We start from the raw sequence: 7,892 nt of genomic DNA on the forward strand, positions 1-7,892 counted from the left end.
ATACTTGGAAGGAAAAGAGAGAATACATCCTGCCCCCCTTCCCCCAGATCAACAAATATTTATTTACTTATCAATTAATATATCTATCTTTCCTTACCATGCTTTCCTACTCAATCATTTATTATAGGATCATGGAACTAGACCTGGAAGGCAGTTAGAGACCCTCTTTTCCAACCCCATCATTTTACAAGGGCACAAAGTCCCCAGTGACTTCTCCCTAAGTCAGTCACATAGGTAGTGTCAGAGATGGAATTCAAACCTTGGTCCTCTGACTCCCAAACCAGTCTGGTTTCCTCTGTGCCTTGTTGTGTGCAGGGCACTATGCTATGTACTATGTGCTATATCACTAGAGGAGAGGTACAAAGTTTAGGTAAGACCCAGTCCCTACCCTCATGGGTCCAGTGGGGGGAAAGAAACATCAACACCCATAACTATAATATGAAATATTGCATGGTAAGTGGGAGATGCAAATAAAATGCTATGTGAAGTTGAAGCAGAAAAAGGTCATTCTTTCATGAACTGATAAAAAGTAAACAGGGCTTAGAAAACAATATGAATCCAATAATGTGGATGGAAAGAACAAGCCCAAAACAAAACAAACAAAAAAGAAATGTTGTAAAATGACAATGAATAAGTTGGTCACAAAGAAGAGATATAAGAAGATTCCTGACTTCCCCTCTTTTGTAGAGGTGATGGGGAAGAGGTCCACATTTGTGGAGCATTGCATATGATGTCTTTTTAAAAAATATATATGGATGATTTTTGCTGATTTTTTTCCTCTTCTTCCTTTTTTCTTCTTAAAAACAGTTCTTTGTTATATGACAGCTCTCTGAAAGGTAAGACAGAAGAAGGGAGAAGTCTAGGTGATGTAAAAACAAAAAATATTGACAACAATGTATAAAAAAGTAGCTTATTAGAAGTTGAATAAAGTAGTTATGTCAAATGAAAAAATAAAAGGTCATTATTGACCTTCCTGGAGCATATGGTGTTTGAGTTAGGCTGGAAGATAATAGAATAGGAAGAAATTTAACAGCTGAAGAAGGTAAAGAAGCCTGTTGTAGACATCTGCTACCACCTGGTTTTGAGGACATGCCTAAAAGTCAGAGAGTAGTCGTTGGCTGGAATATGGTAAGTAGAAAAGAAAAACATGGGATTCAACCATGTAGGGGGACACCAGAGGGTGGGCAGGGCCAAGGGATTTGACTTGTACTTGGAGAGAGAGAACTAGGAGAATGTCCTGTTTCTGAAGCCACAAGAGGAGGGAACATCCAGAAGTGGATATTAACGGTGTTAGTCTCATCATAACCTTTCCACATCCTCATGTGCCTTTCCAGCTCCTCTCTTTTGTTGTCTTCCACCATTAGGATGCAAGGTCCTTGAGGGCAGGGACTATCTTATTTGCTTGTATTTGTATTTCCTGCACTTAGTTCAGGGCCTGGCACATAGTAAGCACTTACTAAATTCTCTGTCTCTCTGTCTCTGTCTCTGTCTCTCTCCCCCTCCCCACCCCTTCCTTTCTCCTCTGTCTGTCTCTGTCTGTCTCTGTCCCTCTGTTTCCTTCTGTCTCTGTCTCATCCTGCAGAGGGATCAAGGAAGATGAAGAGGGAAAAATCCACAAAAGCCTAGCCTGGTCAGGTGTGGAAAGAGGGAGGTCACTTTTTCTTCATTATCTTTGTCAACTTTCATTTTTATAGCATTTTAAGATTTATGAAGTACTTTACTCCCAAGTACTTTACTTCTTTCTTGAAGTAGATAGCATAAATGTTATTATCTCTTTTGCAGATGCCCAGAGAGATGATATAACTTGTGTAGGATCATATAGGCAACAAGGAACATAATAAGAATTCGAACCTAAGTTCTTCTGACTCTAGAAGTAGCCTTCTGCTTGTGAAAGGTTGGAGAAAAAGCATCAGGAGTTTTTATAAATCAAAAAGGTCATGGTCTGTGACCTCTGAAAATATAGTTTCTATCCTTCTTTGGAGGGCAGCTAGGATAGAGTGCCGACTCTGGAGTCGGAAGGACCTGAGTTGAAATCCAGCCTCAGATGCATGCTAGCAATGTACTCCTGGGTAAGTCACTTAACCCTGTGTGCCTCAGTTTCCTCATCTGTAAAATGAGCTGGAGAAGGAAATGGCAAACCACTCCAGTATCTTTGCTAAGAAGACTACAAATAGGGTCACAAGGAGTCAAAAACAACTAAAATGACTGAACAACAACAACAGAAAAACCTTCTTTGGAATTTTTCTTTATTTTATTGATACTTTTCAATTTTCAAAGAATATTGATTCTTTCCTAGTTTCATTCTTTCCCAGTTCCCACAAAACAAGCTGAGATATTTCTTTTCCTTTTTTTGTTTTCGTTTTTGGCTTCACGTTCTGGGAAAATACTTTTAGACTTTCTCAGTGATATATGTATTTAAAGATCCAACAGCTCTCTCTAGTGACCATTAGCGGTAAACACATCTTAAAGATTAGGGTTTAAAACAATACTTTGGGTCTTAAATTTTAGAGGCAGACCACTGGAAGTTTGTGGGGAGATTTTCGTTTTCTAAAGACCACCTTCTAATCACTCACCTCTCTGTGTGCCCCTCCATGTGCTTTTCTGATCATACGTCTTCTGGGTGGTAGTTTTGTTTTCTTTTTGAAGTTTTGTTTATGCCCTTTGTTTTTACATCACAGTCGTTTCTGAATACATCCGTTCTTCTGTTCATCTTCCCCTGAAGTGAGCACATCTTTGTAACAAATGTAAAGAAAGCTACCCCGAGGAAGCCATCAATAAGAAGAAAGTCCCCATATCCACCAAAATATTTATAGCAGCACTTTTTGTGATAGCAAAGAATTGCAAATCAAGTAGATGCCCATCAATTGGGAAATGGCTAAATAAATTGTGATATATGAATGTAATGGAATGTAATTGTGCTGTAAGAAATGATGTGTGTGCCAAATACAGAGAAGCATGGAAAGATCCATGTGAATCGGCACAGAGTGAAATAAGAAGAACCAAGAAAATGAAATACACAGTAACTGCAACAACGTAAAAGGAAAAAACAATGATACACCAAAATGATAAATCAAGATTATAAAGAAAAGTATAATTATGAATTATAATTAATAGTTACATTATAATTCATGACTATTATAATGATGGTCAAAATTATAAATAAATTTAACAAAATTATAAATAAATTATAGATCAAGTATGACTTTAATGAAGAGATATGAGAGGACACTCCCAACCCACCTTTTTGTTGAGGTGAGAAGTCCACAAATGTTACATATTGCACGTGTTTTCCGACTTCTTCAATGTATCAATCAGAAATTCTGAATTTTTTTTTCTTTAAAAAATACTATTTGTTATATGGGATGGCTCTCTGGGAGGGGAGAGGGAGAGATACCAGGGATAATGAAGACAATGTAAGAAACTGAAGATATCAAAAAACTTAGACTGTGAACTCACTTTTCCAGAGAGAGAGGCTCCTCCTGAGGGTTTTTAGGGGTGAGGATAATTTTCTAATGCTATCCTTTCTAGGCCACATTCTGGTGTGTTCTCCCCAATGTTAATCACTAGTGATTAGCACCCCAGTTTCATTTAACCAGTTAACACAAATGAGCTTTTATAAAGGGCTGCTTACTGTGCCTGGCACATAGTAGGCACTGAATAAATGTTTATTTATTGATTGATGATATAACCAGAATAGAAATTACTAAATATTTCTCCCCAACATCTGGGGGCACACTCTTCTCTATACCATCCTGGTCCCTGGGGAGAATGGCCTCAAACTTAAAGCAGCTTCTACATAGCATTTACCCCACCAAATTCACGTACAAATTTGCCATTGTCAGTGGATGGATGAACAGCAGTAACTCTCCCTTTTGGCTGCTTTCAATTTAGGTTGGGTGGAACAGGTTGTTTGGAACTTTGCCTCTCACAGTCTGGCTCCTGGCCAGTCCCAGCATGGACACCAGCTTCTATGTTACTGGTGACTCCCTCTTCTGGTATTTCAAAGTTAACAGGGTTGTAGTAATTTTCAGTGTTTCTTCATGTAAAAACAGGAAAGACTAGATATAACAGAGACAGCAACAGCAGGGTCCTAGTGGGGAGATAAGGGCCTAAGGTTTCTTTTCCCACTGAGGGCTTATGGCATGTCTCTCTCATAGGGATAGCGGTTGGTAGAAAATGAAGACCAAGACATTCACTTTGACTGGTTAGTATCTTTGGAATGTACCCCAATTTTGGTTCCCCGGCTAATCCAAAAGACTCCTCTTTACTGTGTATGTAGTGAATAAATCAGAACCAGTTACATTTGAGTTTGGGTTCATTAAAAGCATTGAACACCTTCCAAATGCAATCCAATCCATTCTCTTTATGTTGAGGTGGAGAAAGGGAACTTTATTTACTTGATGAAGCTTTCTATAGCAATCTGGAGAATGGGAAAGGGCCTTAGGGATTAGCTAGCCAACTGTTCATTTTACAGATAAAGAAACTGGGGACTTAATGACTCCTAAAGTCATAGAGCAAATAAATGATACTCATCATTCTTTCCATAATACCCCATTGTCTATCAATTTATTTAATTAAGCCAAGTTTGTCACTTATTTATCTAAGCCAAACTAGACCATCACTGCTTTTTAGTTTTTCTTGAGTGTGTCTTATCACACACTGTACCATAGCTATCACAAACCTTCCTCTGTCTTCTCCATTTCCCTACACCAAATACTCTCCATTTCCTATGCAGAGGACATTTCTTCCCAGTTTACAGAGAAAACCTAGGCCACTCACCTAAAGCTCCCTCTTCTGTGTTATTATACACCTCAAAGGCCCTCAATTCATTAGTCCTCATTCTTTCTTCTTTTGCTCTAGTCTCTCATGAAGAAGTGGATCTTCTCTTGGCTGAGACCAACTCCTTTATTTGTATTCTTGATCCCCTCCCCTCCCAAGGGAGGGCTTGTCCCTATACCATTTTCTTTCTTTTCATCTTCAATCTCTTCTTATCCTCTGGCTTCTTCCCACCTCCCTACAAATAAGACCAGATTGTTTATATCCTTTAAAAAACAAACAAAAGTATGGACTGATTCTGAGTGAAGTGAGCAGAACCAGGAGAACGTTGCACATAGTAACAGCCACATTGTGCAAAGACTAACTTTGATAGACTTAGCTTTTCTCAGCAATGCAAGGATCTAAGACATCTCCAAAAGTGTCATGATAGAAATTGCTATCCACATTCAGAGAAAGAACTATTGAGTCTGAATGCAGATCGAAGCATACTATTTGCTCTTTTTTTTTTCTGTTTTGTTTTGTTTCTTCTTTCTTGTGGTTCCTCCTATTGGTTCTAATTCTTCTTTACAACATGACTAATGTGAAAATATGTTTAATAGGAATGTATATGTAGAGCCTATATCAGATTGCACACTGTCTTGGGGAGGGAAGAGAAAATTTAAAACTCAAAAGTTTATGAAAGTGAATGTTGAAAACTAAAAATAAACTAAATAAAGAATTAAAAAAAACTATTGAAAAGGAAAAAAATAAGCAAGAACTGTCTGTATTGAAGAATTCTGACATGTTCAGTGTTTGACTGATAATGCAGTATTCAATATCAACAAACCCTGACCATTGTGACAAAACAAACAAACAAACAAACAAACAAACAAAACCCTTTAGCTGACCCTGCAATCCCCTAAGGCTACTGCCTTATAGCTCTCTTCCCTTTTATAACCACTTTAGAAATCGTTATCTACATTCATTGAAGGGCAGCTAGGCAGTGCAGTGGATAGAGTACCAGTCCTGAAGTCAAGAAGACTCATCTTCCTGAATTTGAATCTGGCCTCAGACACTTACCAGTTATGTGACCCTGGGCAAGTCACTTAGTTTGATAGACTTAGCTCTTCAGAAATGTGAGGATCTTGTTTGCCTCAATTTCCTCATCTGTAAAATGAGCTAGGGAAGGAAATGGCAAACCACTCCAGTATCTCTGCCAAGAAAACCTGAAATGGAGTCATGAAGAGTCAGATAGGACCAAAAACAACTAAACAACAATGACAACAACATTCATTGACTCCATAGTCTCACTTTCCCACTCATTTGTCAATGTCTAGCCATCTGGCTTTTTACCTGGACCTGTAAGAGACTCTGAAATAGTTCACCTGCTTCCAGCTTCTCTCCTCTCCACTCCATCCTTCGTAGAGCGGCTAAAGTGACATTTCTAAAACATGATTCTAACCAAATCTTTTTATTGCCTCTAGGATAAAAAGCAAAATCCTCAGTCTGACACTTAAAGCCCTCCAGATTAGGTTCCCATGTTCCCTTCAAGGCTTGTTTTTTATTATTCTCCTTCAAACTCTCTCCATTTCAGTGAAACTGTACTGTTGGCTGTGGTCTGTACACATTCCACTTCCTGCTCCCATGTCTAGAAGGCACTCTGTCCTCATATCTGCCTTTTGGAATTCTTGGCTTTCTTCAAAGTACAGTTCAGATGCCACCTTACTTGTGAGGCCTTTTGTGATCTCCCTAGCTGTTAGCATTTTCTCTCCCTTGAGATTACTTTGTATTACCTTATATGTAGTTTGTATCGATCTCTCAAGGTACATGTCATCTCACAGTAGAATGTAAGCTCCCTGAGGATAGGGGCTGTTTGGTTTTTGTCTCTGTATCCCCAACATCTAGCTACCACAGTTTTTGACACATAATAAGGTGTTTTATAAATGCTTGTTGAATTAACCTAAATTCAAAGAACACTGAACTTTGTGTCAGGGAATCTGAGATGGCATCTCTGACTCTGCCACTTACTAGTGGGACTTGGAACAAATCATGGTGTAAAAGAAGACTATCTATCAGCAGTAGATAGAGAAGACTTTATTTGCTAGAAGTAGATAGAGAAGAACCTGGCTAGGAGCTAGCTAGCTAGCTAAAATTTATATAGCACTTACTATGTGCCAGGCACTATGTAAGTGCTTTATAATTATTATCTCATTTGATCCTTATAATTGCCTTGTGAGGTAGGTGCTATTAATTATTCTCATTTTTTTTTTACAAATCAAGAAACTGAGGCAAACAGAGGATAAGTGACTTGCCTTGGGTTACACAGCTAATAAGTATTTGAGGCCATATTCGAGCTCAGGTCTTCCTGATTTAAGGCCTGGCACTCTATCTATTAGAAGTGGACAGAGAATCCTATCTACTAAGTAGTCAAGATTTTAAAGTTCTAGTCCGAGGTCTTCCATTTCCTAAATGTGTGATCTTGGACAATTCACTTTCTTCTCCTCAGTTTTAATTTTCCCACTCTGTGAAATGTGGCAGTGGAATAAGATAATCTCTTAGGTCCTCCCAACTCCAAATTCTGTGACTCATAAGTTCTACTATGTATCTTGTGAATACAGCCCAGGGAACATGATTCTTCAATTTTTAAAAGGTGACTAAGATAAATATTAATGTAACTCTTATTAAATGTACCTAATCTCTCTAGCCCTTATACCAGCAGTGTTGGGGAAGAGCTAAGATAAGCTTTTCTAGGAGAGAATTTATCTGGGTCACCCTGAAATTGTGGCTAATAACCTTGACTTGAGGTAACACTATGTGATAGGGTAATAACTTTCAAATCATGGCCTTTAAAAGAAACACTTTTGGGGTTAAGATAATATATTTTTGGATGGGCTCAGATCCTCCTCCTCCTCCTCTCTTCTTTTTTGCTTTTTTTTTTTCTTTTGTGAGGCAATTGGAGTTAAGTGACTTGCCCAGTGTCACACAGCTAGTAAATGCCAAGTGTCTGGTCTGAGACTGGATTTGAACTCAGGTCCTCCCAACTCTAGAGGTGGTACTCTATCCACTGCGCCACCTAGCTGCAACCTTCTTCTTCTTCTTCTTCTTCTTCTTCTTCTTCTTCTTCTTCTTCTTCTTCT

Source organism: Vombatus ursinus, unplaced genomic scaffold, assembly GCF_900497805.2.
Source record: "Vombatus ursinus unplaced genomic scaffold, bare-nosed wombat genome assembly UNPS02009062.1, whole genome shotgun sequence".
Lineage (NCBI taxonomy): Eukaryota > Metazoa > Chordata > Mammalia > Diprotodontia > Vombatidae > Vombatus > Vombatus ursinus.